This window comes from Hylobates moloch, unplaced genomic scaffold (genome assembly GCF_009828535.3).
Source record: "Hylobates moloch isolate HMO894 unplaced genomic scaffold, HMol_V3 SCAFFOLD_2, whole genome shotgun sequence".
NCBI lineage: Eukaryota > Metazoa > Chordata > Mammalia > Primates > Hylobatidae > Hylobates > Hylobates moloch.
In genome coordinates this window covers 42262215-42285979 of record NW_026652277.1, presented here as the reverse complement: position 1 = coordinate 42285979, position 23765 = coordinate 42262215, and the positions used below count along the sequence as shown (strand labels likewise).

At 35.0% G+C, this 23765-nt stretch overlaps 1 protein-coding gene across 4 annotated transcripts in view; it reads left to right on the top strand.

The window, feature by feature from the left end:
* The window catches only part of CCSER1 (coiled-coil serine rich protein 1), a 1475382-nt gene that overhangs the window by 241719 nt on the left and 1209898 nt on the right, over positions 1–23765 (top strand). The gene's annotated exons all lie outside the window — the stretch shown is intronic.

Below are 23765 nucleotides of genomic sequence, written 5' to 3'. Positions count from 1 at the left end.
ACATAATTGGAAATAAATGATAATTAGATAAATTAACTGTGGGTGGAAAATTTTCATAGAAAATAATTGTCATTCATTTTAAAAATGTGTTTTTATTATTAAGATGGGGTAAATTATAGAAATAGTGTCATTGTCCTTTGTTGTTACCATTTTAAAATTTCATCTCTAATTCTCCTAGTCATTTAGTTTTTATTTCTTCCCTGTCCACAAATTATATTAAGTGTTTGTTCATTCATTCATTCATTGCCTTATTCATTTGGCAAGTATTTATGGAACATGTATTATTTATTGAACAATGCTTTTCAGCTCTTTATGGGATTGTTTAGAATTTAATAATTTCAAGATAATCCTAGGTCTGCTGGCACTGAACCTATCTCTGCCTTCAGTAACCTCAGTGCTTGTAAATGAAACAGCTATTTTTAGCTCTAATAGAACTAAAATCTATACCTGTCTTGGAAACTACAATAATTTATAACCTGTATTTGTAAAATACTTTATAGTTTTCTGTCAGAATTTATGTTAACAACAAATGCGAGCTAGAAAAGCAGAACTGATTGTTTCTATTGCACAGAGAAAGAGCTTAAGTCTCTAAGAGGGTAAGTGACCCAAGGCTAGGTTGCAGAGTCAAAACTAGAATTTCATAATAAATTGTATGTCCTTTCACTATGCTGTACTTATACTGGCAGATGATAGAGTGGGCTCAGAGATTTCTAATTGCATTGTGAAGTTAATCCTTATATCCTTAGTGGCTTTTGGAAATTACAGTTTAAGACTGGATCTGACTGAACCAGCATTGAGGACATAAGCTTATTTAACTGGCAACTCTGTGATACGTCAAATATGCCTAAGACAATGTATTTGATTTTGAAGTTGAGAATTGCATAAGTAAATCAAGAAATAGTTTAGTGTTATAAATTGGCACCTGGTTTCTGACATAGTTGTTTAGGTTATTATTTTTAGCAAAATAGTACATTATAAATGTGCAGATACCTTAGATTGTTTTACAATTGAGACATGAATTCTTCTCCAATATGAGTTTATATTATTAATGTCTCTCTACAGAGAATAGTACTTTATCCCCTAATTTAAATATATAGTAACTCAGTTCTTGCCACATGTCCCATTGTTCATGGACAGGAACAGGAACACACATCTACCTAGTCTCTTCTAGAAAAATAATTGTCAGGAAATAACAGAACTTAAAGACAGGATTAGAATAGAGAGCATATCAGGTAAGAGTGAAAACAGAGTGAAAATTTATTAGAATCAACTGAGCTATATAATGCCAAGAAATAAACCATGAAAAATTTCTGTAGTTTAACTACAACACAGATTTATTTCTTGCTCACACAGTTTCAGTTGGGTCCAGCAGCTCTTCAGGACTGCTCTCTTTTATACTGTGACTCAGAGGGCCAAGCTTTCCCCATTTTGTACTCCCATCATTTTAACGTGTGGATTTCCTGAGTTATCTGGACAGGGAAAGATAGTATTAAAAGTTTATACGGGATGTTTTTAAGGTCAAAACCTGGCCACATGGCTCTAACATAACTCCAAAGCAGGCGGTAATATGGAGGTTAATGTCCATCTATAGGACATAGTTGAGGCTCTGAGGTTAAGCAACAAAAATAAATTTTCCCTCATGTCAGATAACAATGTGAGGCACACTTTCAGGAACTTGTCAAGGAGCTTGGGGATCAGTGATTGCAATGCTTTCTCACATGATTAATGGTGATATAGAAGATAGAATATTTTGATTATAGGGGAAGGAAAAAATGGTATATCAGAGGAGCCATTAGCCCAGTGGAGTGAGGGGGGATTGGTGATGATAGAGTTAAGGTGTTATGATAGAAATCTATAAAATAAAGAAATGGCAATTTAACTTCTACAGACACTGGGATATATATGATATGGTATAAGAAATGGGAGATTGTGTTACTCTGTTCTCACATTGCTACAAAGAAATATCGGAGACTGGGTAATTTATAAGCAAAATATATTTAATTGGATCATGGTTCTGCAGGCTGTACAGGAAGCATAGTGGATTCTGCTTCTGGGGAGGCCTCAGGAAGCTTCCAATCATGGCAGAAGGCAAAGGGGGAACAAGATGTCTCACATGGCAGGAGCAGGGGCAAGGGCAAGAAAAGGGGGAATTGCTACACTCTTTTAAACAACCAGATCTCGGGAGAATTCACTCACTTTCACAAGGACGGTACCAAGAGGGATGGTGCTAAACTATTCATGAGAAAGCCCACCCTCATGATATAATTACCTCCTATCAGACCCTACCTCCAGCATTTGGGATTACAATTCAACATGAGATTTGAGCAAGGACACAGATCAAAACTATATTAAAGATCTTCTCAGGGTTATAATAAAAGCACTAGTAGTTGTGATAAGCATTGTGAATGTCTCAGAAAAGTGGTTAACAAAAATAAGTGATACTTCAGAGGACAGATGTATGATGTGGCTAAAGTGAGAATGCAATAAAATGAATTCCTCTTTCTTTAGAAAAATATATATAAATTAAATAAATCTTCAGGTACTAATTTTGATAAATCCTAAAAAGTAATATTTTAGTTACTTAATTATTAAGTAGTTAATGATTTTTAACTATGTTCAAAGCATTTGATATGATATCATTATTGGTGTCTTCATATACTTTTACATTCACTTTTGATTGTTTGCTTATTCATTACATATGGAAAGATACAATATTTAGCTTCAACTGAAATTGCTTTTGTCACTCAGAATACATTTAAATTGTTTGACTTTGTAAATGTACAAGTTATTTATTCCCTTATTCTTCTTTGTATTTTCTGAAAATATTTCAACTATTTTCAGGTTTCTGTTATCTGGATCTAGCCATGCAAAGAAAAGTTGTCATTTTCCATACCTTTAAAACTTTAAATTGACAACCATTCCCAATTTATTTCAAGTTCTAGGTGAGATTTAGAGTTTCATTTATGATGGAGTGACCTCCTTAGGGACAGACATCTAATTAATAGTTAATTCATTTAAGAAGTTCAAGATACTGTGTTTCTTCTCTCTGCTCCCAAAGAGCTTATAGTCCAATCAGGGAAACAAACAGGAACTGACTGCAATTCGAAGCTATGTGCTAAACCAGAAGTAAGCAGGAAATGATGTGGGAGCACAAAAATAGGCACTAGCCTGGACCAGAGTTGGACACTGATGGCATCCAGGATTGGTGGCCCAGCCAGTGTCAAAATCTTCAATGAATGTAGCAAGAACAGAGGAACTAACAATGCTAAAGCATGTGCCTCCTATGAGCAAGGATTGTTTAGTGAGGGCAGAGTGGCTATGACCTGAAAGCAAGCCTGGGAAACCAGTGCTGATCGTGCCCCAATACCCACCCTTGTGATAATTAATATGCAGGATAATTAGAGCAGAAGGGAATGACCAGGCAGACCTTCAATTTAACATCCTGAACTACTTTGGATTATTCGTTTTAGGATGTAAAGACTTTTTAATTTCATAATTATGCAAGACTTTTCTCAGGTTTATGAAACAAATTTGAAAAGTCAGAATATTTTAGAACTAATGGTATATTTATGGGAAAATGGTGAAAACAACAGCTTTGTAAAAATATAAAGGCTGATTACAAAAGGCTGAATACATATATATTTTATATTATATATGGGTGTGTGTATTTATAAAATGCAAACAAATTTATATGTAACTTTATTGAGAAGTTTTTGTTTTTAATATTTTCATTCCATAGAATACCATGGTGTACACAGTATTAATTATGGTCACTTTATTTCAGAAATGTAATGATCTTGTTGCTGTAAAGGAAAATAAAGAAAGAGGGGGAAAATGCATTTAATAAATGCATTCCAGAGTTATGTTCATAGAAATAGATCTTAGTCCATAATCATGAGAATGAAGGGTTGATAAGTTGCCAGAGGAAAAAATGATTTACAGTAATATGAATTTTAACACAACTGTAATTACATTTAAAATTTCAATTTGTTCAATTGATGTTTCTCCAAACTTATTATTTTTTAGTACTCATCATTATTTATATACCTTCAATCATTAGTTTTTAAATTCCACTAATTTATATATTAATGAATTTGAATTGACTGGTTTGTATCTGTGGGGTTTTAGTACTGAACTAGATTTCTGTTAATTATAGAGCACTTCATCCACCTAGAATTTTTTATTCTAGTTAGATGCAGTAAAAACTGATATGAATGGTTAGACAGGATACAATATTTCAATTTTGTGTCTAATTTTTTGAGTGATTTGGATAAAATAAAAACATTTGTGATGATCTAATCAGTGGGATAAATTCATTTGAAAATCTTTATATCAAATGGGTAAGTTAGCAAACATGCCAGACTAAAGAAATGAACCACTTCTATTTTAGCTTGACTCTCATTTGCTACAATTATTTTTTATCCTAATAATATTTTTTGTTCTCTACATTTTAGATGAAATTAATATTTACATGTATATATTTATGAATATATTTATGTTTGACTGTGTTTGTTTTATTATAGAGTATATGTCAATATTGTGTGTTTTAAACTAATCCTTCAAAGCCTAGGAAATAGAATGCTATACCTTAACCGACCAGTAGGTGCTTAAGCACTTAAGAAATTCCTCTTGATAACAAAATACTTCCAAAGGACTCATGTTTGTATATTAATATTGCTGAAATGTTTGTCCTTCTTTCTCTGGGATGATGTAGCAATGATTTTATTTTAGTAATTGAAGTATAATTCTTTTCAGAAAATGGAATATAGTCTTTCAAATGAATGGGAAGTTCTAATTTACAAGAAAAATAAAAGTACTCTGTAATTGCCTATGATGTACTACTTCTGCCTGTGAGGTTGTATTTCTCTGTACCTTAATACAAAGTACATTAATAGAAAAATGATTCAGTAAGTGTAATTCTGTTACTTTCTAACATGACACCAATATGATACTTTTAATGAATGAAATACAAAGTTATTTTAAAAACTGCAGATTTGTTATTAAGTAAAAAATGTTACATTTTATGTATTAGTGTGTTCTTATTCAACAATTTATTCCTAAGTATTAAACTGCACACTTCGGCCGGGCGTGGTGGCTCACACCTGTAATCCCAGCACTTTGGGAGGCCGAGGTGGGCGGATCACGAGGTCAGGAGATTGAGACCATCCTGGCTAACATAGTGAAACCCTGTCTCTACTAAAAATACAAACAAATTAGCCGGGCGCGGTGGCAGGTGCCTGTAGTCCCAGCTAATCTGGAGGCTGAGGCAGGAAAATGGCATGAACCTGGGAGGTGGAGCTTGCAGTGAGCTGAGATCGCGCCACTGCACTCCAGCCTGGGCAACAGAGCCAGACTCCGTCTCAAAAAAATAAATAAATAAAATAAAAAATAAATTGCACACTTCAAGACCGTATGTTACTTGCACAGTATTTAACAAATAGTAAGTCCAGAATAGTTACTGACTGAATTAATTTATTAATATATTCAAGGCTGTTCCAGGTGTTGTGGGAGCTGCAAAGGGTGAGTAATACACCATACCTTCTTTCAAAATGAATGATACAAATAAGAATAATATGAGATCACATGGGAAGAAATTAATGTTGACCATAGCCAATGAGAGAATCTTTATAAAAGTCATAGAATATTAGTTAGACATTGATGATAGCGTAAATAAAAGAGAAATTTGGCTAAGTTTGCAACCGTGGAAAAGAAAGAAAATGTCAAGTAAAATGGGAAAGGTTAGGCTTAAAAAAAAAAAAACATTTTGAAACAGCACAGTAAAGTATCACTTGAATACAAAAGGAATTATACATAGGCAAAATGAATTACAGATTATCATGAATAATACGATCCACTTTACCCTCACTTTACAGCAAAAAGAATCACAGCCCAATACGTTTGTTTACATGTTTGAGATTCCATAGAAAATGGTAAAAATGAGAGCATACCTGTTTGGGAAGTCATAAGGAAAGAAGTCAAGACTTCTCTTTCAAAACTTTGCAAACTCACGTATATTCAAACATCTGGAAAAATGCTAGCAGCCTTCAAAAGAAATGGCTCTTAGTATTTGAGAAGATTACCTGCAGTATTACCAAAGGCCACACACACACACACACATGAAGAGAAGCTTAGTGGAGAAAGTTTTATTCTTCAGGCCAAAAAAACATATATTTAAATCTTGGTTCGGCCACTTGTGTTATGGCCTTAAGCAAATTATATAATTTTTGTTCCTTTCTTTTTTTTCTTTTTTAAATACAGGATTTTGTTTTGTTGCCCAGGCTTGAGGACAGTGGCACGATAATAGATCTTTGTAACTGTAAAGTTCTGGACTCAATCGATCCTGCTGTTGAAGGCTCCTGAGTAGCTAGGACTACAGGCCTGTGCCATGCCACCATGCCTCGCTAACTTTTTTTTTTTTTTTTTTTTTTAGAGAGGCCAGGCTCATCCCCTGGCAAAAACCTCCACCTTGACCTCCCAAATCTGGATTAATGTGAATACTTGCCCACCAACTGTTTAGATACATGTGCCATGTTGATGTGCTGCACCCATTAACTCGTTATTTACATTAGGTATATCTCCTAATGCTATCCCTCCCCCCTCCTCCCACCCTTTGTAGGGACATGGATGAAGCTGGAAATCATCATTCTCAGCAAACTATCGCAAGGACAAAAAACCAAACACCACATGTTCTCACTCATAGGTGTGAACTGAACAATGAGAACACTTGGACACAGGAAGGGGAACATCACACATTGTTTTTTATTCTTAAAACAATGTATGCTTTTCTGGCTGTTAGGGTCCACTTAGAAAATGTTTTCTTGCAATGCATTCTTAGCAGAATGGGCTAGGTGATTTTCCTAAAGTGAATATCTGAGTATCTTACATTCTGGTGATTTCTAAACTTCTCACCGGCCTGAAAGGTATTACAAGACCTGGACACTGTATTCCTCTCTAACTTCCTCTTGGAGCTTCTTGCTTCTGTTCCAGTCATCCAAGCCTTCTCTGTGCCCCACTAATGGACCAAGGTCACACACACTTTACATTTTAATTTTTATTTCAATAGATTTAGGGGTGCAGGTGGTTTTTGGTTACATGGATGAATTGTATAGTGGGGAAGTCTGAACTTTTAGTGTACCTATCACCTGAATAGTGTACATTGTACTCAATAGATAATTCTTCAAATCTCACTCCTCCTTGCATGATTCCTCCTTCTGAGTCTCCAGTGTCTATTATACCACTCTGTATGGCTCTACATATCCATAGCTTAGCTCCAACTTATAAATGAGAATATGCTGTATTTGGTTTTCTGTTCCTGAGTTACTTCACTTAAGATAGTGGCCTCCATTTCCATCCATGTTGTTGCAAAAGACATTATTTCACTCTTTTTTATGGATGAGTAGTGTTCCATGGTATTTTCTTTGTCTGCTCATCGATTGATATACACTTAGATTCATTCCATATCTTTGCAATTTTGAATTGTGCTGTGATAAAAATATAAGTGCAGGTGTCTTTTTGACATAATGACTTATTTTTCTTTATGTAGATACCCAGTAGTGGGATTGCTGGATGGGATGGTAGATCTACTTTTAGATCTTTGAGAAATCTTCATACTGTTTTTCATACAGGTTGTACTAATTTACATTCACACCAATAGTATATAAGTGTTCCTTTTTTTTTTTAACCATATCTGTGCCAACGTCTAATGTTTTTTGACTTTATAGTAATGACCGTTCTTACTGGGAAAAGATGGTTTCTCGGTGTAGTTTTTTTTTTTTTTTTTTGAGATGGAGTCTCACTCTGTCGCCCAGGCTAGAGTGCAGTGGCGCGATCTCGGCTCACTGCAAGCTCCGCCTCCCGGGTTCATGCCATTCTACTGCCTCAGCCTCCCGAGTAGCTGGGACTACAGGCACCCGCCACCATGCCTGGCTAATTTTTTGTATTTTTTTTTAGTAGAGATGGGGTTTCACCATGTTAGCCAGGATGGTCTTGATCTCCTGACCTTGTGATCTCAGTGTAGTTTTAATTTGCATTTCCCTGATGGTTAGGATGTTAAGCATTTTTTCATATGTTTCTTGGCCATTTGTATATCTTCTTTTGAAAAATGTCTATTCATATTGTTTGCCCACTTTTTAATTGATTTTTTCTTTTTTCTTGCTGATTTATTTGAGTTCCTTGTACATTCTCTATATTAGTCCTTTTTCAGATGTATCATTTGTAAATATTTTTTCCCAGATACCTAAGAATATATTTAACCAAGGAGGTGAAAGATCTCTACAAGAAGAACTCCAAAACACTGATGAAACAAATTGTAGATAACACAAACAAGTGGAAAAACATCTCATTCTCATGGATTAGATGAATCAATATTGTGAAAATGAGCATACTACCCAAAGCAGTCTACTGATTAAATGCAATTTCTATCAAAATACCACCATCATTTTTTTTCAGAGAATTAGAAAAAACAATCCTAAAATTCATATGGAACCAAAAAGAGCCTGAATAGCCAAAACAATTGTAAGCAAAAAGAACAAATCTGGAGGCATCACATTACTTTCTTTCAATTTACAAGGCTATATAGTAGCCCAAACAGTATGGTACTGGTATAAAGTAGATACATACACAAATTGAACAGAATAGAGAATCCAGAAATAAAGCCAATATCTATAAGCAATTGATCTTCTATAAAGCAGACCAAAACATACTAGGAAGAGGACACCCTATTCAGTAAATGGTGCTGGGAAAATTGGAGAGCCACATGCAGAAGAATGAAACTGGATCCTTACCACTCACTATACAGAAATTAACTCAAGGTGGATTAAAGACAAATATATGACCTGATCCCATAAAATACCCTAAAAATTCTCAAAGAAAACTTAGGAAAAACTCTTCAGGACATTGGCCTACACCAATAATTTATGACTAAAACCCCAAAAGCAAATAAAAATAAATAAATAGGACCAAATTAATCTAAAAAGCTTCTGCATAGCAAAAGAAACAATCAACGGAATAAAAAGACAACCTACAGAATGGGAGAAAATATGCACACTTATTTTAGATGAATTGCACCTGCTGTTTCCTATTTTGGGAATCTTTTTCCTTCTGATTTTCATATGGCTGCTTCTTATCATTCTTGACTCAAGCCCAAATGACATCTTTAGAAAGACATTCTTGGCCCACCTAATGTAAAGTAGCTGTATCCTGCAACTAATATGGTGTTTTTTTTTAATGTCATTTATCAGTAGCTGAAAGTATCTGTTTATTTGTTTATATATTTGTTTATTGTCTAGGTTAGGAAACTTTTCCTTCTTGTTCATTGTTCAGAACTTAGTACTATCCTAGTTGGTAAGCCCTCATAAGTATTAATGAATAAGGAATAAGTTAATTTTTATTACCAGAATGATGAGGTCAATATGGAAGATTTGAGGGAAAGACATAAAGAAAAACCAGGAAGGCTTTAACCTAGATATATACACACATTTTGGTTATTTTAACATTATGTTACTTTAGTAAAATATTTGTTTATATTTATTTTTTTCTTAAAAAATAAGCAATGATTTAAAAAAAACCTCTATGATACTCCCTACTTGCAGATATGGCTCTAAAATATGACAAAATAGGAAATGACACCTTTTTTAAAAAAAAATTTAGTCTTAAATAATTTAAATAAGGCTAAATTAGATGAAAGCCATGCAGAGCCTATGGAAACGTAGTGTATGTGTAATGAAGAATTTGACCTTGCCAAAAAAGAGGTCTGTCCTTTGCCCTCAGTTTCTGAGAGGTAATTTGTGTCATACCTGATAGGAGTGTCTTTGTTTAGAATGGAGGCTAGCCACACCTAATAATCTTAGAGTAGAGGCTGACTAAGCCAGAAAGACCAATCATATGATTTAGGATGGTGGCTTTGGGTCATGCAATATCAGTCAACTTGGAGGCTGAGATTAACCATGTAGGCAATCAATCAATCAGTCAGTGATACCTGAGTAATGAAGCCTTATGAGAAACTCTGGACATTATAGCTCAGGCAAGCTTCCCTTTTTGGCAGTACTCCATCTATGTTGCCACACATCAATTCCAGGAGGGTAATAGGTCCTGGGTACAACAGAAGCTTACATTTGAATCCTCCCAGTTTCTACCCTATGCGTCTTTTCCCTTGGCTGATTTTTTGTCTGTACCCTACCTCCATAATGAACCATAACCAAAAACATAGCTTTCAGCCAGTACTGTGAGTCCTTTCAGTGAATGATTGCATTAGAGGGTGGTTTTGTGAATCCTCCAATCTTGCTGTTGGTGTCAAAAGCAAGGACAGTTTTGAGGACTGTGCTCTCAGACTTTGAGTTTGGCTATCTCTGGCTAGTGTATCACCATGAGAAAGAAGATGTTGGTTATCTTATAGATTTTAACATTTTAGACTTGAATGGTTTGCAAGTAATACCTATTCTAATATTTCATTTTATGGAAAAACATGAAGGAGTTTATGATTTGCTTCAGTTTATAAGGCTGCTTTAGTGACTAGGTCAGAGTTAGAAATCAGGTTTATCAATCTCATTATTTTGGGTTTCCCACTATATACTGTGTTATTTGACACAAGAGTGACATAGTATCACTTGGGTACAGGTGATGTTTGTTTGTTTATTGAGACAGAGTCTCAGTCTGTCACCCAGGCTGGAGTGCAGTGGCATGATCTCAGCTCACTGCAACCTTTGCCCCCTGGGCTCAAGTGATTCTCCTGCCTCAGCCTCCTGAGTAGCTGGGATTACAGGTGCCTGACACTGTGCCTGGCTAAATTTTGTATTTTTAGTAGAGACGGGGTTTCACCATCTTAGCCAGGCTAGTCTTGAACTCCTGACCTCAGAAGATCTGCTTGCCTTGGCTTCCCAAAGTGCTGGAATTACAGGCATGAGCCAACGCACCTGGCCCATTTGATGTTTATTTTTAAATATTATGCTAATTTTTTTTTTTTTTTTGGGAGACGAAGTCTTGTTCTTGTCACCCAGGCTGGAGTGCAATGGCGCGATCTTGGCTCACTGCAACCTCTATCTCCTCGGTTCAATGGATTCTCCTGCCTCAGCCTCCAAAGTAGCTGGGATTACAGGCGCCTGCCACCACACTTGGCTAATTTTTGTATTTTTGGTAGAGACTGTTTCACCATTTTGGTCAGGCTGGTCTTGAACTCCTGATCTCAGGAGATCCGCGCGCCTTGGCCTCCCAAAGTGCTGGGATTACGGGTGTGAACCACCTCACCTGGCCCTATGATAAATATTAACTTATAAATTAGTAAGATATTTATCTCGTTGTATATTCAAAGGTAAACTTAGAATAAAACTTATATCTTAATTACAGGAAAAATATCCATGCCACAAAAATGTCCACTTTTTAAGAACTACAACAAAGATTTTTAACAAGAAGGTCTTAATTTTGCTTTATGATTAACATTATGGTTACTGGTTTAACAAGTTTATGTATAAGGTTCTCTTTGGCTAACTCCAGCATATAATGAGATAATAACGTGATGGGAAATTCATACAATTTTCAGAATTATACACACTGACAGTTGTGAAAAATAAACACTTCCAATGAGGCTGACATGACAACTTTAGGAAAAAAAAGCAAGCATTACTCAGAAATGCTAAGACAACTAAGCAAGTAAAAGGCTATAGCAAGTAAATGTCTTTAAGCATTGCTCTGTATTACATATGAGTGCTTTTTCTGGATAATATATTTTCATCAAAATAACCAACAGATTATAAAAAATGATGCTCTTAAAAGGAAACTGCTGTTCTTCATCAAAATAGTTTGGAAACACGACATCTCATTTCCATGTAATTAAATGAGTTATTATTATCATTTAGTGACATCATAATGGGATATTATTAGGTAAATGAGATATTTTTTCTTTACATTATAGTGATACAACACTAGAGACTCTGAAACCTCAAGAACTGATCACATGGAGCACAAAGAGTGAGATAGTTGTGTTTCTCCAGACTTTTCTAGCAGGAAGTACAATGAATAGTCTGTATCCCTTTGTAACTATCTTCTACTTAAGTGGACACAGCACATGGTGTCTCTGTTCCATGAGGCCAGCACATGCTGAACATAAAGACAAGTATTTTTTAATTTCTAGTTTTTTTTTAATTAAGCGTATTATAGAGATGCAGTCTTACTATGTTGCTCAGGTTGGTCTCCAACTCTTTTTTATTATTATTATTATTATACTTTAAGTTTTAAGGTACATGTGCAGAGTGTGCAGATTTGTTACATATGTATCCATGTGCCATGTTGGTGTGCTGCACCTATTAACTCATCATTAAGCATTAGGTATATCTCCTAATGCTGTCCCTCCCCGCTCCCCCCACCCCACAACAGTCCCCGGTGTGTGATGTTCCCCTTCCTGTGTCCATGTGTTCTCATTGTTCAATTCCCATCTAGGAGTGAGTTGAGAACATGCGGTGTTTGGTTTTTGTCCTTGTGATAGTTTACTGAGAATGATGGTTTCCAGTTTCATCCATGTCCCTACAAAGGACATGAACTCATCATTTTTTATGGCTGCATAGTATTCCATGGTGTATATGTGCCACATTTTCTTAATCCAGTCTATCGTTGTTGGACATTTGGGTTGGTTCCAAGTCTTTGCTATTGTGAATAGTGCTGCAATAAACATACGTGTGCATGTGTCTTTATAGCAGCATGATATATAGTCCTTTGGGTATATACCCAGTAATGGGAGGGCTGGGTCAAATGGTATTTCTAGTTCTAGATCCCTGAGGAATCGCCACACTGACTTCCACAATGGTTGAACTAGTTTACAGTCCCACCAACAGTGTAAAAGTGTTCCTATTTCTCCACATCCTCTCCAGCACCTGTTGTTTCCTGACTTTTTAATGATGGCCATTCTAACTGGTGTGAGATGGTATCTCATTGTGGTTTTGATTTGCATTTCTCTGATGGCCAGTGATGATGAGCATTTTTGCACATGCTTTTTGGCTGCATAAATGTCTTCTTTTGAGAAGTGTCTGTTCATGTCCTTCGCCCACTTTTTGATGGGGTTGTTTTTTTTTTCTTGTAAATTTGAGTTCATTGTAGATTCTGGATATTAGCTCTTTGTCAGATGAGTAGGTTGTGAAAATTTTCTCCCATTCTGTAGGTTGCCTGTTCACTCTGATGGTAGTTTCTTTTGCTGTGCAGAAGCTCTTTAGTTTAATTAGATCCCATTTGTCAATTTTGGCTTTTATTGCCATTGCTTTTGATGTTTTAGACATGAAGTCCTTGCCCATGCCTATGTCCTGAATGGTATTGCCTAGGTTTTCTTCTAGGGTTTTTATGGTTTTAGGTCTAATATTTAAGTCTTTAATCCATCTTGAATTAATTTTTGTATAAGGTGTAAGGAAGGGATCCAGTTTCAGCTTTCTACATATGGCTAGCCAGTTTTCCCAGCACGATTTATTAAATAGGGAATCCTTTCCCCATTGCTTGTTTTTATCAGGTTTGTCAAAGATCAGATAGTTGTAGATATGCGGCATTAATTCTGAGAGCTCTGTTCTGTTCCATTGATCTATATCTCTGTTTTGGTACCAGTACCATGCTGTTTTGGTTACTGTAGCCTTGTAGTATAGTTTGAAGTGAGGTAGCGTGATGCCTCCAGCTTTGTTCTTTTGGCTTAGGATTGACTTGGCGATGCGGGCTCTTTTTTGGTTCCATATCAACTTTAAAGTAGTTTTTTCCAATTCTGTGAACATTGGTAGCTTGATGGAGATGGCATTGAATCTATAAATTACCTTGGGCAATATGACCATTTTCACGATATTGATTCTTCCAACCCATGAGCATGGAATGTTCTTCCATTTGTTTGTATCCTCTTTTATTTCATTGAGCAGTGATTTGTAGTTCTCCTTGAAGAGGTCCTTCACATTCCTTGTAAGTTGGATTCCTAGGTATTTTATTCTCTTTGAAGCAATTGTGAATGGGAGTTCACTCATGATTTGGCTCTCTGTTTGTCTGTTATTGGTGTACAAGATTGCTTGTGATTATTGTACATCGATTTTGTATCCTGAGACTTTGCTGAAGTTGCTCTTGGCCTGAAGCAATGCTCTCATAAAGGTAATTCTTTTGAGAAAAGCTTTTTAACTTGTCTATCATTATCATGAGGCATTTTTAGCACCTATTACATGTATTGTAAAGAAAGTCTGTCATATAATAAAATCTAGATATATTACCTTGTGTTTACTCTACAGGCATTTGAGACAAGGGGATACACTCAGTAAAGGTGCAATGAAAGAAATTCAAATGACATTTTCAGAAGGCAGTATGTTTGGCTAAAGTTTGTAGGAATCAATTTTGCAGAGGTAGAGATAATGTAGGCATTTGAATAACAAGGGATTTACTATTTAGTGTTCTGTAGACACATATCATTTACATCTTTTTGTGTGTTAGGCAGTGAATATATACAAATGAGAACTGTATTTTTCATTTCTTAATTTCAACTTTTATTGTATATTCGGGGGTACATGTACAGGTTTGTTACATGGGTATCATGATGCTGAGGTCTGAGGTACAATAGATCCCATCACCCAGGTAGTTAGCATTGTATCCAGTTGTTAGGTTTTTCACCCTTCTCCCTCTTTATCTCCCACATGCCAAGTAGTCCCCAGTGTCTATTGTTGCCATCTTTTTGTCCAGTATTACCCAATGTTTATCTCCCACTTATAAGTTAGGACATGCTATATTTGGTTTTCTGTTCTGATTTAATTTGATAATGGCCTCCGCCTCCATCCATGTTGCTGCAAAAGACATCCTTTTGTCCTTTTTTTGGCTGTGTGGTATTCCATAGTGTATATGCACCACATTTTCTTTATCCAGTCCACCATTGATGAGGTCCTAGGATTATTCCATGTCTTTGCTATTGTGAATACTGCTGCAATTAACATAGATACAAGTGTATATATCTTTTTGGTAGAATGATTTGTTTTCTTTTTGATATATACCAGTAATGGGATTGCTGAGTTGAGTGGTAGTTTCATTTTCAGTTCTCTGAGAAATCTCCAAACCGTTTTCCACAGTGGCTCAACTAGTTTACATTCCCACCAACAATGTACAACTGTTCCTTTTTCTCTGCAGCCTTACAGGCATCTCTTGTTTTTTGACTTTTTAATAGTGGCCCTTCTGAGATGGGCATGGTGGCTCATGCCTGTAATCCCAGCACTTTGAGAGGCTGAGATGGACAGATCACCTGAGGTCAGGAGTTCAAGACCAGCCTGGCCAACATGACGAAACCCCCCTCTACTAAAAATACAAAAGAAAAAAAAATAGCCGGGCATGGTGGCATGTGCATGTAATCCCAGCTACTTGGGAGGCTGAGGCAGGAGAATCGCTTGAACCTTGGAGGCGGAGGTTGCAGTGAGCCAAGATCGTGCTATTGCACTCCAGCCTGGGCGACAGAGCAAGACTCTGTCACGAAAAAAAAAAAGTAGCCCTTTTGTTTGTAACACAAAGAAATGATAGATGTTTCAGGTGATGAATACCCCATTTACCCTGATGTGATTATCACACATTGTAGGCCTGTATCAAAATATCTCATGTACCCCATATATATAAATATATGGGTATATATATATGAGTACACAGTGGGTATATATATATATGTATATATATGTGTATATATATGTATATATATGTGTATATATATGTGTATATATATATATACTGTGTACTCATAAAATTAAAAATAAAAAATTTAAAAACAATAATAATAGCCACTTTAGAGTGAGATTGTATGTCATTATGGTTTTGTATTTTACAAATGGGTAATGAGTACTGTGTAGAACAAATTATAAATGACAGTTGAAGAACTAGAATGGTGGCTGGCAGAAGTTTATGGGAACACAGATTAGAAGGTAATGAAGTACACTTTATTACTGAAATATTCAATTCCTCTAGTACACAAAGAAGAATAAAGGTTAGAAATAATCACTTTTCCCAGATATTTTTTAAATATGAAAGTTTCAAATATTTTAACTCCTATATTATTTTCCGCATTACTATGTTCATCACCTACCAAAGAACTATAGTATAATTGAGGTATTTTATTGAAGAGAAATGTTGCTTTCAGTGGAGTTGACTATTTTATAAAGAATATTTGGCCAGGCGCGGTGGCTCACGCTTGTAATCCCAGCACTTTGGGAGGCCGAGGCGGGCGGATCACGAGATCAGGAGATCAAGACCATGGTGAAACCCCGTCTCTACTAAAAACACAAAAAAATTAGCCGGGCTTGGTGGCGGGCGCCTGCAGTCCCAGCTACTCAGAGAGGCTGAGGCAGGAGAATGGCGTGAACCCGGGAGGCGGAGCTTGCAGTGAGCCGAGATTGCGCCACTGCGCTCCAGCCTGGGTGACAGAGCGAGACTCCGTCTCAAAAAAAAAAAAAGAATATTTCAGTATTGCTTTCTTGACAGTGATACAAACTCATGCAGTTAGGTTTAGAATCAAGGAGATGGTGTCTGTGATGTTAGTTCTACTTTGTCATGATAGTAGAACCTCTAACTATATTATTTTTGTTTTTCTTCTCTAATATTTTAAATGATAAAAAGAAAAAAGCATGAATTTTTAAACTAACAGCAGTCATTAAACTTTATCTTTGAATTAGGAAGTTTTCTACTTAAGTAATATATTTATACTCATCAGTTTTCTTTTTCTATTACTTAATAATAAAATTATATTTACTTTATTCCCATGCACAGATTATAATGAAAGTGTTCTGAGTTTAGTTTTCAATTTTGTATGGATTCAGATATTGGTTTAAATTCATATAAATTATGAATCCATATAAATATCGGCTTTTTCTAAACAGTAAAGTATTATAGCATAACTTTTAAGTTTTAGTATTTTAGTGCTGTGCTACTTGGAAAACTAATATTATAATTTACTTTTTCTCAGTATAAGATGAAGAATGAAAAACTCTGGGCATACCTTTCAGAATCTCATTTTGCTAGATACTTCACATTTAAATACAAAAACGCACAGCAATCAAAACTAAATATTCTCCTTTGCAAAAATGTATAATGACATCATATTATAATAATGAATAACATAAGCTCTCTATTTATATTTGCAAAATATATATGTTTTTCAACTTGTAGTGGGAAGCCTCCAGAGCAAGAATTCATAGAATTTGGACACATTTTTGAAAATATTCATTAAAAATGTATTTTGAGTTACTCCAAACCATAAGGTAAATCAATACTTAGCAAAGAATAAGTGAAAATACTTTGTGGCTGCTATGCTGAGAGTTTAAGGCAATTCTATCATAAGGATTGAGTATGTTTTCTTAACCCAATTCAGAAATCAAAGCCAAATAACTATCCTCAGAGTAGTAATTATATTCTATTGCCATGTTAATTGTCTTTTCAAAAAATATCAGTGAAATCACAGTATTAAAAATATATGCACTACTGGTGTATTGTTTTCTCTTCTCCACTGCATATGTAGTGCGTACAGCTCAACTTTTACCAAACTGTGTGTACCCAGTCTATTTCTATGTCTTGCTCTTGACTGTGTTAATGATGAAATCTTGTCACTTGTACGTCTCTCATTTTTTTTTGCAGTTTATAATTTATCTTCCTGGGATAATGTGATTTACTTAAGGACACTTACATAATTAGTTTATCTCTTTTTTTTGCAAGTAAAAAGGCAAATGTAATTAATTGTAAGGTAAGTCTCAGAATGTATGTGTTTAGACTCACACAGGGAAGTTTGACGGAAGGTCTTCTACAATAACTATGTCACACGTTTTTTAATAATAAAACTGTGTTTCCCTGTGAGTCAGTCTATAGAATCCTATGGTTAGAATAGTGGAGAAGGAAATGTATATCTTGGCAGCACCTGATCATAAGGTAGAATGACTAGAAGAATGCTGACTAGACTGTAAATGGCTTATTAATTTAAATAATCCTCTCTTCACTTTTAGACCTCATAATGATTACAGCAGTTATACTATGTCAAGTAAATATAAAATAAAAAACCATTGAAGTCCAAACCAGCATGTCAAATATTGCCCTTAGATATTTCAGGCCTGTTTTGATAGTTATTTGACTAAAATATAACAGTATAGATATGTGATTAATAACTTCTTTATGAGACATAATTAATGACTGTTTTAGTAATTTAATAATATTAATAAAGAGATACATGAAACTAATGGATTGTTTGGGAACAGGCTTTATAGAATGGTTATATCTTCTTTTTTCTTTCTTTTTTTTTTTTTTTTTGAGACAGGACCTTGCTCCATCGCCCATGCTAGAGTGCAGTGGCACAGTCATGACTCACTGCAGCCTCCAAGACCTGGGCTCAAGCAGTCCTCTCGCCTCAGCCCCCTGAGTAGCTGGACTCTAGGCATGCGCCACCATACTTGGCTAATTAAAAAAAAAAAAATGCAGAGAGGGGGTCTCGCTATTTTGCCCAGGCTGGTCTTAAATTCCTGGCTTTAAGTGATCTTTGTGTCTCAGCCTCCCAAAGTGTTGGGATTACAGGTGTGAGCTACTATGCCCAGCTGAATGGTTACATCTTAGTTTTTTTTTTTTTTTTTTTCAATTCTGTAGCTTCAGAAATTCAATTTCATTATTTCAGCTGTTAGGAACACTGATCTGGAGAATTGATTCACAGTAACCAAACATAAGGGGCTGATTTATAAATCATATTTGATTTACTTATGAAAGGCATTGCTATTTTTTTACTAGAATATGGTTATCTATAAGATACATGAGGAAAGACACCATGCCATTTACATTCATTGTCATATCCCTAGAGCTTAGAAAATTAATTTTTGAGTTACTTCACTAATAATTATTCAGTTTAGTCTTAATGCCTCTTGATATCAAGTCATTTGGGAGATTACATGAGTAGTCAGTATGGATAAAAGATTTGTAAATGTCTGCTTTTGAAGAGAATACTTCATAACGTTGTGTTTGGTTTAGTATGCAATTTACTAATCTTATGACTTTTGTTAATAATTAGCATTTCCTTACAGTTAAATAAACTCTTCTCAAAGTAGCTGTATAAATCTTTCATACCAATTAATTAGAACATGTATTACATAACATTTTTGATGGCCTTTACATATTGGTTTAAATTTTATATAAGTAAATTTTTTCCAATATGTAATTAAAATACCCAGTGTAATATATCAATTTATCTCAAATGCTTTAACCACTTCTGTGTTATTTCTTTTATTCATATAGCTTTATTTTTTATGATTCTATGACATTTCATGTTATTAACTGAAAAATAAAAATTATATTTTATGGATTCATGGTGTACAACATGATTTTGATATATGTGTGCACTGTTGAATAATTAAATCATATTTGTCTTCCTAGATAAATAACATAGCCATCACCTCACATATTTATCATTTTCGTGGTGGAAACATTTTACTTTCTCAGCAATTTTCAAGTATACAACCCACTATTATTAACAATAGTCACCATGTTGTACAACAGATCTTCAGAACTTACTTCTCTTAACTGAGGCTTTGTACTTTTGTCCTTGATCTCCCTTTTCCACATATACCTCAGCCTCTGGTAAACACCATTCAACTTTGTGCTTCTCTGAATCTGTTGGGCTGTTTAAGATTTCCACACCCATGTGAGATCATGTGGTATTTATGTTCTGTGCCTGACTTATTTCACTTAGCATAATGTCCTCCATGTTCATCCATATTGTTGTAAATGACACGATTTCGTACTTTTAGCCACTTAAAAAGGAGAAAATTGTACATGTTACAGTGATCCAAAAGCAAATCAGCATGCTTCCATTAAAACTGATTACAAATGTATTAATGCTGGGCATTTACATTTCTTTTCATCTTTTTCTTTTTTTTACATTTTGCAGATGTAGAATTTATATTTCTCCGGGATTTCAGAAATGTAAGACAAGTCCATTTTTTCACTTTCCTAGGCTTTAACCAAACTAGACCTACAAGAAAGCCATCTCTTAAATGTTAAAATTCTGAATTGTCAACTAGATGATTTTTTGGTTTAGTGATTGGAATTTGCTGTATATTCAGAGAAGCTTCAAACCCATGATACTGGCCATAATGTTGGACTTTGCTTTTACAATTAAACTCTGCTTGCTATGTGCTCTTATGTCTTTTTTTTTTTTTTTAAGTTAAAGCCCACCTTTTAATTTTTTGTAATATGGGTGTCCTCTCACAAAATGATTTTCTTTTTAAATCCCATTTGCTTGTGTTATTTAACACTTTTCTTGTTCCTGCTATGTTAACATTATTAAAACCTTCATGCCTGTAATCCCAGCACTTTGGGAGGCCAAAGTGGGTGGATCACGAGGTTAGAAGTTCAAGACCAGCCTGGCCAAGATGGTGAAACCCCGTCTCTACTAAAAATACAAAAAAAAAAAAAAAAAAAAAGTAGCTGGGCGTGGTTGTGCACGCCTGTTAATTCCAGCTGCTCCCTACTCCGGAGGCTGAAGCAGGAGAATTGCTTAAACCCAGGGGGCGGAGGTTGCAGTGAGCCAAGATTGCACCTCTGCACTCCAGCCTGGGCGACAGAGCAAGACTACATCTCGAAAAACAAAAACAAACAAACAAACAAAAAAGAACTCATGGACTTTCATTATTATTTCTTTATTATGTAGGGCTATCTAGTGTTTTTATCTACCAGGAGATGAGAAACTATTTTTGCTCGGTTATCACTCTACTTCTACATTCTGCTAATTTATCAAATGTCTGAAATGCATAATTGCACCCTCTTATATTTGTGGTATCATCATTAGTGTTAATCAGTTGCTGGATTTCTTTTTTTACCTGATTCCTACATGTGACCTTTGGTGCTAAACAGTTTTTTCTATTCCTAGTACAGAACTACTTTTGGTACTGCTGGTTTACTTACAGATCCCTGGCTATACAGACAGAAAGAAATACATGACTCCGTTTTATAAACATAAGTATAATAAGAAAAACAAAATACCCATATATAAACTATAAAACCAATATAAATTAATGGTTTTCTACTCAATTTGTATTTTTTAAATTAGTAGTACCATTTTATATCCTTTATTTTTTCTTTTGTAGAAAAAAGCTAACCTTCAACAGTCTCAGATTATTCTATTTAGCCATACTGATTACTTTTTTTTCATGCTCATATTGCCAGAGATTACCTAGGGAGAAGCCATCTAAGTTGCTTTCCTTATCTAGCTTTTGAAAACAGCCACTAATTTTTTTCTTAGGTGTATTTTGTTTTCTCGACAACAAAATGATTATCCCAGAAACATTCTGTTTTATGTCTTTCCTTTCTTTCTTCCTTTCTTCCTTCCTTCCTTCCTTCCTTCCTTCCTTTCTTTCTTTCTTTCTTTCTTTCTTTCTTTCTTTCTTTCTTTCTTTCTTTCTTTCTTTCTTTTTCTTTCTTTCTTTTCCCTTTCTCTGATAAGTAAAGGAACTTGATTTTTATTAGCATTATTTATTAATAGATATTAGTCAGCAAGTATCCAGCTGCTGGGATTGACCAATATCAGTGCTAGCTGTTGGCAAAAGGACTGTTGCTGCTATTGGTGTCTTTTAGGGAGAGATCTGGAAAAGACGTTTTTAGGTTTATGAATTCACCATTGATTATTTTCTGTAACATATCATGTTGCTGCATCTACTGTTCTTTTATTATGAAGTTTCACCAGCTTCAAAGATTCTCCTCTATGGTAACAAGAAAGTTGCTTTGTAAGCACAATATCAAAGGAAGACAATTTAGAATAAGTAGATTTAGGAAGCAATTCATCTAGACCAGTGGCAAATGGAACCCTGCTAGTCCAAGTGTCAAGTGTTACCTGCAAAAGGAGAATAAAATGAGAACAATGTAGTGAATTTTCCAAATTTAGTTTGTTCACTTTATTGGTGTTGCTGGCTTATATGAAATGTTAGAATAGCAGTGGCAGAGATTTTAGTATTTCCCTGTTCAAAAAATAAAATACCTTAAAATTTTATTTCAAATTGTGGGTGAATGTATTAACTGTCAGAATTCAAAGGGATTGAACAACCACCTTGAAAACATCATGTATGCTTCTGGATCTCAGGAACTGCTGGAAACAGGAACAAGATGCCCTACCTATGAGATTTTTTAATTTTTCAAGTAGGCTTAGACTGGTCTTGACTACATAATGAAATCCATAGCCCCTGTGATGACAGTGTTTTTCATCTTGTAGTGTGTATCACCAGACAGAGACTTTTTTTCATTTCTGGGATCGTGCTTTGGTCACCAAGTTTGGTTAAGATGTCCATCTTGGACCATTCACCAAGGAGAAGGAGTTTGGCTCATGTAAGAATCTGGTAGCTCCCTTTATAGCTAGGTGGATTGGGTAGGGTGGTTCCAATTAAAAAGGAGGAATGCTGTGAAAATCTTGTTCTAGAAGTTTACAATGTCTAAGAGGTCCTCACTTGGTATGATAAAAAATGGTAGTCATGTGCCAGGCATTCGTTTATTTCCTTTGTTCTGTCCTTCTCTGTTTTCTAAGTCTTGTTGGTTGTATTGGTTTGCCAGGGCTGCCATAACAAAATACTACAGACCGCGTGGCTTAAACAACAGAAATTTGTTTTCTCACAGTTCTGGAAGCTGGAAGTACAAGATCAAGGTGATGGCAAGTTTGGTTTCTCCCAAGGCCTCTCTCCTTGGCTTGCAAATGGCCTGTCTTCCTTCCCTCTGTGAATTCACATGGTTCATCACATCTCTGTGTCTTCATCACTCTCTGTGTGTGCTGTCTGTGTCCTGATCTATTCTTATAAGAACACCAGTCTCATTGGAGTGCCTATCCGTATGAGCTTGTTTAACCTTTATTCTCTCTTTCAGGGCTCTGTCTACAAATGCAGTCATATTCTAAGGTACTGGGGGTTAGGATTTTTTATAAATTTTGGAAGGATACAATTAAATCCCATGAATTCAAAATCCAAGTGTAAAATTATTTACCCCAATTTGAAATTGGATAAATTACTATGCCTTCATTATAAAATGTATTTTGACTAATATATTATTAACTACCAGGTTAAGATTCTCTCATTTGGATAGTGTGTCTGATAAACACTCATACCAGTGTCTTCACAAAAATCTCCCTTTAAAAAACTTTTCCTTTTCCACAACTTCAATTATGTTTTGTTGTTGTTGTTGTTATTTTAATTTTCTGTTTTGCATTTTTAGTATGACAGCTTATCTTTTGCTGCCTATATTTTCTCATTTTTAAATGTATATAGATAAGTAACTTATTCTCATTGGACTATCGCTGACACTATGGAACAGAGCTTCCAATAAACAAGTGATTTTATTTATAGTTTAAGTTATTCATTACCTTCGTTTGGAGAAAGAAACACTTAGATCTGGGTATACTTATCACCTTTCAAACCATGGTATGTGCGCTATTCATGGATCACACGTGTTTTTAAAGTTTAATAATGCTTAATTTGAATTGTTAAAGAAAAAGTAGTTTATTTAAAAGCCCCAGTGTCCTTACTTTTAATCCCAAAGACTAAAGAGTTCACTGTCCATTTGAAAATATCATTAGCTTTCCATAATGAATACTACTTTAACTACAAATTATGCTAACATTAGAATTAGCTGAAAAGTGACCTGAGATGGCGTGGCACCATTTAGTATTTAGGCTGCCTTTCTGATGTCTTTGATGTTCTATTTTTTTGTACACGTGTTATTTCATTGTTAGTCTCCAAATGTAAGTTGTTACATTTCTTAATATACTTATCACCCATTTATATATATACAAATATACA